Here is a 10,521-nt window from a genome sequence, read left to right as displayed (position 1 = left end):
AGGAGACAGGTTGTTTTCTTCCTAAAGTCGTGTCTGGCAGCTTGCAATGTTGGTGCGCAGATCTGATGCTTGTCATACCAATATCTCTGCAAACTAGGAGACCTGGGGTCTTCCAGCTGGACCCCTACCCCCCAGGAGTGCTGTAGCAACACCTGCCCCTGCCCCAGGAGCATTCTCATGCCTGCTGTCCTTGTGGCGTCCCATACAAGGATGAGGTAGAACCTGTATCTGGGGAACATCAGTGGGGTTCATCTTACAGCAGTTACAGCAATGCTGAAGAAAGCCAGCTGGGGTGGAGTGAGCTGCTCAAGTGGTGGAAGGAAAAGTTGGCTGATGGGCCAGAGGCACGGTGGTGGGAGGTGTGGGGACATTCTGCTTCTAGCTCAGGTGCACATCCCTGCCCGTGACACAGATGCTTGGTATCCCAGTGGTCTACCCAGCAAAAGCCCAAGCTCAGGTGAGTCAGACTGAGCCAAGCATCCAGGTGGAACTCAGAGAGCTCAGCCTGAGCTCTGGGAAGCAGGCTAACATCCCTGGAGATGCTCCAGTCCATTCTGAGAACCTGAGGGCTGAGCTGGGCAACAGGCTTTTAACCATGCTGGCAGTTACAGATACCAGTCCTGTGCATCACCACAAACTCTGTACCTGGGTGACCCGGTAAGATAATGCCCAGTGCTCCTGGCCAGCACCCCAGGAGCCAGGCACAGGCTGTGACACCCCAGCCAGCTGCCAGCTCCTGCTGGAGGCTGGATGCTCCGCTGCCTCTCCTGCAGGACACCGTCCTCTGTGCCAGGGTGGGAGGTCCGCCCGTGGTTTTCAGATGGGATGATTATGTCTGCAAAGCACTCGGGAATGCTTTGGGATGAAGAGCGTTATGTAAGTGTAAGATAATGCTATTTATAGAGCCAGGTTTTATTCAAAATGGAATTAAACTTGTCTTCCTGAAGCCTCTGCTGTCAAAGACAAATTGGAATTTGTCCCCTTTCCTCTGGTGTTTTGCATCCAAATTGTTTTCCTCGGTTCAGTCCAAAGTTTAAGAATGTGTTTTATTTACAAATCATACCTCTCAGAAAGTTAATAGATCTCTCTTCTGTCAGCTGTGAGGTGGCTCTGGAAGCCTGGACTGTAGCCATGCTTTGCAACCACAGCAGCTGTGGCACAAAAGTGCCATAAACTAGGAAATGAAGGCACAGTTTGGATTAAACAACACAAACCCCAAACCAGTGTCCTGGGCACGATATTTTGCCTGCATTTAACAATCCCCATAGGGATCCATGAGTGGCAGGGAGGGTATTAAGCTTACATCCCTGATGGAGATGGCATTTGTTCAGTGGGCTAATGTCTGTGCTCCTGCAGAACTGCAGACCTCGTGGCCTTTTAAAATCTTGCCTTATTACCTTAAAGAGCTTTATTTGGTCTTTTGAAATATTAGATTCAAATCCTTCATATCTGTACTTTTTACAAGCCATGAAAACCCAGATTGCTAGGATGCCTGCTGAAATCCATGCTAACAGGTGTTAGGAATATTGTTTTACAAGGTACGGCACCTTACATAGGTTAGTTTGCGCAATTCATCTGCTGCCCCTCACTTGCCATAGTATCTAGCATGAAATTCCACACATGCCTTTTATTTAGGAAAGAACACAAAAGTATGTTATCTTATTCCTCTGGAATTTTCCACAGTTATTTAGTCTGTTAGTTTAAGCATAATTGGTTAGCGGGCTCTTGAAATTTATATCTTAGCAGTACTTATTTACATCAGGCTTAAAGTAGTTCGTTTCAGTTGAGGTAAATGTGAAGCATTAGATTGCAAACGTACCTAATCCATCTCTCCTCCCCCATGACTAGAAATCCTGTGGTTAAAATAACACAGCCTCTATTCAGAGCACAAACTTAGAGCTGCTAGTGGGAGCAGGCTTGGGATTTAAACAACTCTCAGCAGATGAGTCTGTTCAAGGGTCTCTCTTGGGTTTGCTTTTCATCCTACTTCTGATCCATGAGAGGAAACCAGGCATTCTCCTCTGGGCATGCAAGGTAAAGATTTTCTGCATTCTGTATATGGTTGCATGTTCTTGTAAAGGAGTGTATAAATGTGATTTCAGAAATGCCGTTGCAAATGCAATTGTAAAAATATTGTTGCTTATAGAGCAAGAAGTGTTTGGCAAATGGCTTCACAATCTTTAACTGTTAATCTGGTCTTGTGGCTATTTCTGTATGACAGTGAAATGATGAAATTATAATCTTGCACAGAGGAGCAAACAGCAGTGATTCTCTGTCACACATTAGAGAGGCTGAGCATGTAGGCAATGTAGGAAATAAACCCAGTACTATTGCAGTCAAGCCAGATGAAAGCAAAACTGGCATTTTGTTGACTCTCAGGTATAGTCCCTCCTGGGTTTGTCCAGCTGCTGTAATCCCCGTGTGGGAGGCTGGGGCTGTGCCGCAGGATGGCACCGAGTCTGTTTACAGAGTATATGCTAATGCTGTTCCAGCATGACTTACAGTAAAGGCAGAGCGGTGCTTTCAGAAATGTTTCGATGTGGCATGCCAGATAATTAACTGCCTTTATTTGCTCTTATTGCTTTCCAAGTCACAGGGGATGTAGGAAAGCATCATCTTTTCCTTGAATCCTTATTTTATTTGAAATCCAGGAAACAAGCGTGATGTCTGTGCTGATGTCCAGGGAACTGTACTCCCAGTGCCGGAGTCTGTTAACTCTCCCAGCCCCAATGCTCTTGCTTTTCCTCGTGCTGTGATTCACAGGGGATCCCGAGTACCAGATCGGTCCTCCCACACCATGGTGTTCAAACACAGCAGGTCATGCTGCTGCATAACACAGGAACACCATTACTCAGATTTTTGCTTAATTTAAAAATACACTGCCCCTCCCTCCCCTGAGGCATGGGGCAGGGGGTGTGTGGTGGGGGGAGCACTTATAATGTCCCTCCATCAAGACAGCACTGAATGAACACTGCTCCAGGTGATACCTTGCCAGTGCTGGAGAAAGCCTTGTCTCCCACCCCAAGATGCTCCTTTTCCTCTTCTTTCCACTTCCCCTTCCCTTCCCTGAGTAAGACAGGATGGTTTCACAGTGTCCTGCCTGCAATAACTGGCCTCCCCTGGTCCCCGCTGTCCCACAGCCGTGTCACTTTGCTAGCACGCACTCCACTCCTCTGCTCCTCCAGAGAAGAGGAGGACCCTGCTTGGCACGCCAGGTCCCTCGCAGCGCAGAGCTGTCAGGCTGCAGGGAAGCCTCTTGGCTAGCAAATGTGCCCTCGTCCCCTGAGCCAACAATGCTGCTTTGTCCTGGAGGAAGAAATGCAGCTTTATCACTTGAGTGCCCAGCGCAGGGAGGGCAAGCAGGGCTGTAAGGAACACAAACACAGTTTTTCATGATACTCATGTACAGTGCGCCGTAGCAGAGAGGCAGCTCGGAGGAGAGAGAATACGCGCAGAACAAAGAAATGTGGTCAGGCAGTAACTATAAAATTTCAATATAGAAAGTGGAGCTGATGTCATTTTAATGTCCCGAGCAGTGCCAAGAATTCTAAGCTCTGTATCAAGATTCAGTGCAAATCCCCCACAAACTCACAATTTGTTCTTGTGGAAAAATGAACTTTTATGGAAAATATGTATGGGAACCTGCCAGAGGAGTGTGTTGCTTTATTTCTTTTATTAATTTTGAATGCATTAGTTCAGAGAGCAATCCCATTTTATCATCAGCTGCCTCTATCCAAGAAGCTGAAGCTCACATGCAAATACTGGAGGCGAGGGAACTATGGGTTTTTGTTTGATCAGTTGTTAGATGGGAAGAGCTCTTTGAGTAGGAAGGGGTGTGGGAAGCCTCAGTGGGATGACTGAGTTAAAGTTTTTTACCAGTGACATATCTGAATCGTGATAAGACACACTTGAATGGAACAGCATCATCAGCTATTATAACTCTGAATAGATCAAAGGTGGGATTGCTTGCAGCTCCTATGATTAAGTTTACTTATATGTGTCCTGCTATAAGACTGTATTTGCAGTTGCTTATAACTTTGCCAGGCTTGAACCGTTTAGACTGAGTTCTTCCAACTTGATTGTCTGCCTTGGGCTAAGTTCTTTTCTGGAAAATCTCAGCCAAAACTCTCCAGCCATTTCCAAGAATGAGCGTAGGGAAAAAGGCATTGTTGTCCAACTGGAAAAAAAAGAAAGGAAGAAACAGGAGGGGGGAACCTGGTGATCCTTTCTGTGGGTAGTTCTTATCCCTCTGCGCTTTGGAGCAGAGATCTGAAATTTGGCAGCTTTGTGTTAGGACTGCAATATTATTTTTTTTTCTTTACTTTGTAGATCTCCTCCAGTTTGGCTTAGTGATAGACTTTGAAGGGAAAAAATAGCAACTTATTAGGGATGTGCTAGGGCTGAGAAGTCAAAATCTGCTGAGCTTCCTTCCCACATGAGCGAGATCAGCCCAGCATCCTGGCAGCTCCCAGTACTGACCCTAGTGCTCCTGGACACAGTTGGTGCTACCAAGTTACTGCTGCTCCTGCTGCCTCCCCACAGCTTTGCAGGGTCTGGACTACCCTTCTGCTCTTTCTAGGAGCAAGATGAAACTGGTCTTTCCTCGTAATGCTGCTTAAGGCAGAGGGGTGGGGCAATGGAAATGCAGGCAGGGAACACCGCTTTTGACACCTTCCCTGCACAGCCAGGAGGCATCCAGGGGCCCTGGGGATGCTGGGCTAAGGGAAGGTATGGTACTGAGATGCTAAAGCTGAAGGATAGCATGGGACTGGGATGGGGAGTACATGGTACAAGTGAGGAGTCAGGGGCTCAGGAGGTTCAGGAACAGGGTGGGGAGATGTATGTCAAGGTGTGAGCCATAGGGAGAGCCCAGACATGCCAGAGCCTGACATGAAACCTGAGCTGCCCCATCCATGGTCCTCTTAGGGGGTATGAGTGCTGCTTTGCAGAACTGGCTTCAGTCCCGCTCTCCCTGCGGTCTTTCGTGGCGGGTCTCTCTGAGGCTTTCCCTAGCCTGCAGTCATCAGCTGTGGGGTTGCCCCGCTGTCTGCATGTGCCGTAAGACCCTGTTAATGAAGTATGCTCCTGGCGTGGCACCCAACGGGAGCTCTGCCTTGAGGATGTCCAGCACCGCCTGATACTGAACACCCTTGCACAGCCCCAGCCCCAGCTATATCTATTTGTTGACCACACTTGGTCTCAGCTCATGACTTTGAAGCACTGTGCTGTGGTGCTGTGAATCCTGCAAGGGTGGGTATGGGCATAGGTCTTGCTGCAGGGAAGACCCACTGCTTTGATGGGGACAGCTGGGATGGGTGACCAAGCCAGACACCTGACAAACTGGTGGTTGATGTGATCAGCCTGGTTGCTTGCATGCCTGTCTCTTCCCTGTTTCTGTTTTGTTCAAGTGGCTAAAGCACCACCACACCCCTTACATAGGTACCAGAGACACTTGTGAAACACCCAGTAAACTTTGCCAGTGTTCAGAAAATCAGTAATTTCTATTCAGAGGAGGACTTGGGTAGCAAATAAAGCCTAGGATCACACTGAACACTAAAGATGAAACAAAATTCTACATCTTCTCCAGTGAAGACAGTCCATCCTGTACCATAGGATAAAGCTGATACCTCTGGCAAAGCACTGTGTGATCATTTAATTAGCAAGTGTATCATAACACATAGCACAAGGGAGGCCTAATTCTGGCATCTCTTGCCTCATGGGTTTTTCAGTCTTAGCAGTTTTCTTAGAGCCTATTTTTGTATGCAATATATATGCAGCATTTGCAGACAGATGGTGAAATCTCAGTGTTTCCGTTTTGCCACTTGACGTGATTGCCACATTGCAAGATGGGGAGCTGCAGGCTGCTTGTTTCTGCCCCTGCTGACGTGGCAGGGAGAGGTGGTTTCCTTCACTTCTTTTATGGCCATGGGTTACGAAGCACCCTGTACAGCCTCTCCCACAAATCTAGGCAATAGAGTGTCATCATCTCCGTCAGCTCCCGGGAGCCTCATGCACACCCCAGAGCTCAGCTGTAGACGATGTAGAAGCAAAGGCCAGAAGAACAGGAGCTGACAATGTGAGAAGACCAGAGCTGCTTACAGACAGCTACTGAGAGATGAAGGAGTTCTAAGAGGCTGTGAGACAGTGTGGGCCAGGATTGCAGGCAGGGCTTGCTGCAAACGGGCATCCTCGCCTTTGTCAAGGACGTCACAAGAAGGAGTCTTAAGCAGGGGGTTGCAGAAGAAGTGAAACAGAAAAGGAAAAGGAGTGGCGGATGCTTACGGGCTTCTGCTCTGAGTGTCATGGAAAAAAGAGAAGAAAGTACGTGTATGGACACTGTGGCAAACAGTGCCCTAAACTTTGGTGCTGGATGAGAGCAGATGGATGAAGTGGAGACTTACAGTCAAAGGACCAGAGATCCTTATTGGGGATGTCCTTGTGGAAGTTGTCACAAAAGAAATAAATCTGGGAAGCTGTTGGTGTTAGAACGTCAATGTGATGTTTACAAGCAACATCACGAATGAAGCAGTCAGGTCTGTGAATAAGGTTTCTTGCACAGCTCTGGAAGAGCTGGTGTCCTAATCTGCAACCCTGGCTGGTCCCACCAGCTCCTTTTGCTGCACACAGCCCAGGGAAAGTGTGAGATCATCTTATGAGTGCTAACCAAAATCTTCATTGCTTTTTGAATAGCTTGACCTGCTTGAGACCCAGACCTTGCTCCTACCCCACCTCTATTCCCAGCCAGCTACTGGCTATATTCCATCATGGTCTCCCTGCAGTTTTGGTCTGAATTAAACCAGTATGTGTGACATGCCCAGTTCAACAATCACAACACTGTGCCTTGGGACTTAGCCTTTGCTGGAAACTAAAGTACATGCGATTAATTCTGCAGCTCCTCAATGAACAAAATGGAGCTTTTGTGTAATTCCTATTTCTCATTTGTTCCCAAATAGTCATGAATCAAGAATTATTTTGTTTTGGAAATTAATGTTTTTTTTCCAAATGATCTGCTTTGACCTGCTCTGCAGATCCCCATGTCTCCACAGATTGTGTGGGCCAGGTTTTCTGTCCTGAGCCATGCCAGGGTCTTGGGTTTCTACAGGTGGTTGGTTGTACGGTGACACTGAGGTCCTCAAATCCTGTGCCTGGAGAGAACTAGATTGATCCCAACACTAACAGACGCTTACTGCCTTCCCACGGTCGCACCCCAGATGTAAATTTGTCTTCGTGTTATTCTGCTGTCCAGTGACATGTGATGGGGCATGAAACATCAAAGGATTTTTTTTCATAAACGGGTGCACAGATTTTGTCTCCTGCCAAGATACAGCCATGGATGAGTACTCTTGTAGCAGCCATCTTGATAATCCGAACAGTGTTCTCCTGTATAAATAATGTCCTACTTCTTACAGGGAATCTGCCATGTCTTCAGATGTGTCCATGAAATATGTGTCACCTTTACAGAATCCTCCAATTTTAAGGACACTTTGGAAAAGTGATTTGTTTGGTGGTCTGTTGGCTTGTGACTTAAATTCAGAAAAGGAATGAATACACAGTTGTATCAGAAAAGAAAAACTCATTTCTGATAAGGTAAAAGCCTTACCTTTTTCAAAAGAAGCAGACTAGCACAGGGTGATGAAAATGAATGTTTCAGCCTTTTGCACTGGTGAAGACCATTTGGAAAACTCCTACCAAGACATAAATTCAAGTTTCCTCCCCAGAGGCGAGTGTCATGGGGTCCCCTAAGTCCCCTAAGTCTATCAATTCATTTATAACACCTTTGTGAATCCCACAGTCCAACTCTATGTATTAGATTTATGACACACACAGGTTCCTAATAACCTCAAACTCATTGAGGGTTTTTTAACTGCTTACAGCCTTTTAGCATGTTTTCAGTTTTTTGGGTTTTTTTAGATGTCTTGTCCCTCAGCAGTGAATTTACCTTGTTTTCTCTTCTTTTCTGCTACTGCCGGCTGGATGTTTATGCCCTTGGCATTTTCTACCTGCAGGGCAGAAAGCACCTCCTTGTACCAAACCTCTGACTGCACGGCACTGAGCTTCGGCTGTGCCAGGCTCACCGCACAAGGTGACTCCAGCTCTGTAGCTACAGGGCTCAAGAAACTCTCACCTGAGTTGTCATCCCTGAGCCTCAACCAAACCAAGCAGGCTTTTAAAGTGAACCTGTGTTGAAATGTGCCACCCTCTAGTATCAAGGCTGTGATTGTGTGTCTGTTGAACCGTTGTGCCCTCCTCCTTGGGCACACAGTCCTGCTGCTGCGTGTCGGGTCGCTAGCTGCCAGGCAGGGTATTGCTTGTGGAGCTAAACCCTATACTTCTACCCCCTGCCATCTCATCAGGCAAAATGTCAGTGGAGCTTGCAGAATGGCTTTCTCACACAGCACATCCACTGCCGGGACTGCCAGGGTTTGTACCCCTGCTGCACTTTAGCACCAGGCAGAAATGACGATGTCAATAACGTATCTTGGAGAAGCAATCAAATGAAATTACTTTCTCCTTCTTCACCGCTTTTGTTCTTAATGGTTTGCTTTGGCCTCTTGCATATGTGTAATCAAATGCTGCTGCTTTCCATATGCTACAGCTCGCTGTGTTTAAGTTGAGAGGATTCTCCCTTAAATATTTATTTAAACAATAGCACCCCTTCAGCTCTTTATAAATTGCTGTACAAAACTGCCCTTTGTAAAAGACCCCATCCATGTTTTTAAGATTTATTTGAACTGTTTTCTTGCCTCACTGCTGTGCTGTGGGACAGTACCCTACTTCCCAGGGTTGCAGATCCCACAGCTCAGAAAGCTGGTGGCTGCTCCACAGAGCTTACAGACCCAGCCTCAAATTGTGCCAGCAGCTCCCAGAGTCGCAGGGGAGAGTTTCAGCAGTCATATTGGTTTTGTCCCAGGAACTCAATGACCCTGTAACTTCCAGGAATAAGCTCCATCCAGAAAAGCTTCAGGAAAGCTGCTCTGAGAGTTGTCTCTTTCTACTGTTATCCACATACGATGTCTGAGGCTGGAAACACAGGGATGCCAACCCTCCGCAGTTCTCGCCAGCCAAGGGAGTGGAGGCTGCTGATACCTTTCAACAGTATTTAAACTATAACTTCAGAACCTGTAGTTCTGGGCATTTTCTGAGCAAAAGAACTTCAAGGCACATAAAAGAAGCTCCGTACCATTCAGCTGGAGTCCACAAATCTATAGAAGGACTCACCATCCAAAATAAAAAGATTTTTATATTGTACATGAAAGAGAGGATTCAAACTCTTCACTTAGCAGGCCATTTATTTGTATTTAATTTTAGCTGAAGGCATATTTTCACCACAGTATTGGTTGTATTAATGCTAGCTGTTAAAAAGTTTGCCCAAAGTTGTCAGTGTTGAAGAATAAGTGGCAAAGAGCTACAGGCCTTCTGCATTTCTAATTCCACATTATTCCAGCATCTTGATGAATCAGACACTGGCAAACTCTCTATAGTCAACATGAGTTTGGGTAGAAATTAGATTACTCACCCGCTACAGTAAGTGCAAAGGAGATAATACATTATGCTGTTCCTTAGCTATAATTGAGGCTCATCTCCCCATTCTAGGCTCTGTGTGGGTTTAATCACGGGAGCTAAACAGGGAGGAAGTACCAGAGCTTCTCTGAATCACTTTTATTCTTTGTCAGTAATTACATCGAGGCATATTTCCATGGAGACTGAGAGTGGTGCCATCAGCCTGCTGTCCCTCAGGTCCCCCTGAAACCTTCACTTGCTTTGCTAAATGCAGCGTGTCTCTGGATGGTCCCTTGGGAGGTAGAGGCAGGCTGCGTTTTGCTCAAGATCCTTCTTGTTCTGAGTGCAGATTTCAACTGACTACATTAAAAGATAGATCCTTTTGAGAGCAAATGCTATTGGTGAACCTGGGGGATCAATTAGCCTTTTCTGGTGGCTGAGGATTATTGCAGAAACAGTTTTGAACATCAGGAGGGCATTGAGTATTACTTTCCTCCCACGGTGAATGCAATATTTGGAAAGTCTGCCTCAGACATCCTTTTCCTTTTTCCAGTCTGAACTGGAAAGACCTCCTTGTACTTTTCTCTCCATCAGACAAGGCCATCGTCAGCAATATAGATGTAGTATCACCGTTCAATAATTTCAAATCAATACTTCATTACTTTGGTCTGTTCAGAGGAAGCACATTTTTCGCTGCATGGGTATATGGAGCCTTTATCCAGCTCGCATCCACTCAGTCCTCTTGTGTCAGTGTTAGGGTCAATTCCTTCCTTTTAATTTCCTCCCATTCTTCACTCACAGCATCTGGAGTAGACCTTTGACAGTGAATGTGTCTGAAAGAGTGTTTCCAGAATGAAGTTCTTAAATATTTTTTTTTTAATTTCTTGCCTCTACTAGTCAATCTGAACAGCTGCTTGGTAGCAAGAAAGGGTTCTTTCTTCCTCTCCTTCCAAGCTTTTGCCTTTCAGCTGTAGCTTTTGCATAGCTCCTGCATTGTACATGGCTGCATTTGGCCCATCA

At 46.3% G+C, this 10,521-nt stretch overlaps 1 protein-coding gene across 1 annotated transcript in view; it reads left to right on the top strand.

The window, feature by feature from the left end:
• The first annotated feature begins 1,911 nt into the window (after positions 1-1,911).
• The window catches only part of JCAD (junctional cadherin 5 associated), a 66,534-nt gene continuing 57,924 nt past the window's right edge, over positions 1,912-10,521 (top strand). Inside the window, exon 1 of the mRNA XM_027809797.2 lies at positions 1,912-2,034. The gene's annotated coding sequence lies outside the window, so the exon portion shown is untranslated. The remainder of the gene's footprint in view (positions 2,035-10,521) is intronic.

This window comes from Falco cherrug, chromosome 4 (genome assembly GCF_023634085.1).
Source record: "Falco cherrug isolate bFalChe1 chromosome 4, bFalChe1.pri, whole genome shotgun sequence".
NCBI lineage: Eukaryota > Metazoa > Chordata > Aves > Falconiformes > Falconidae > Falco > Falco cherrug.
Note: the sequence above shows the minus strand (reverse complement) of the source record. Positions and strands in the feature narration are given on the sequence as shown.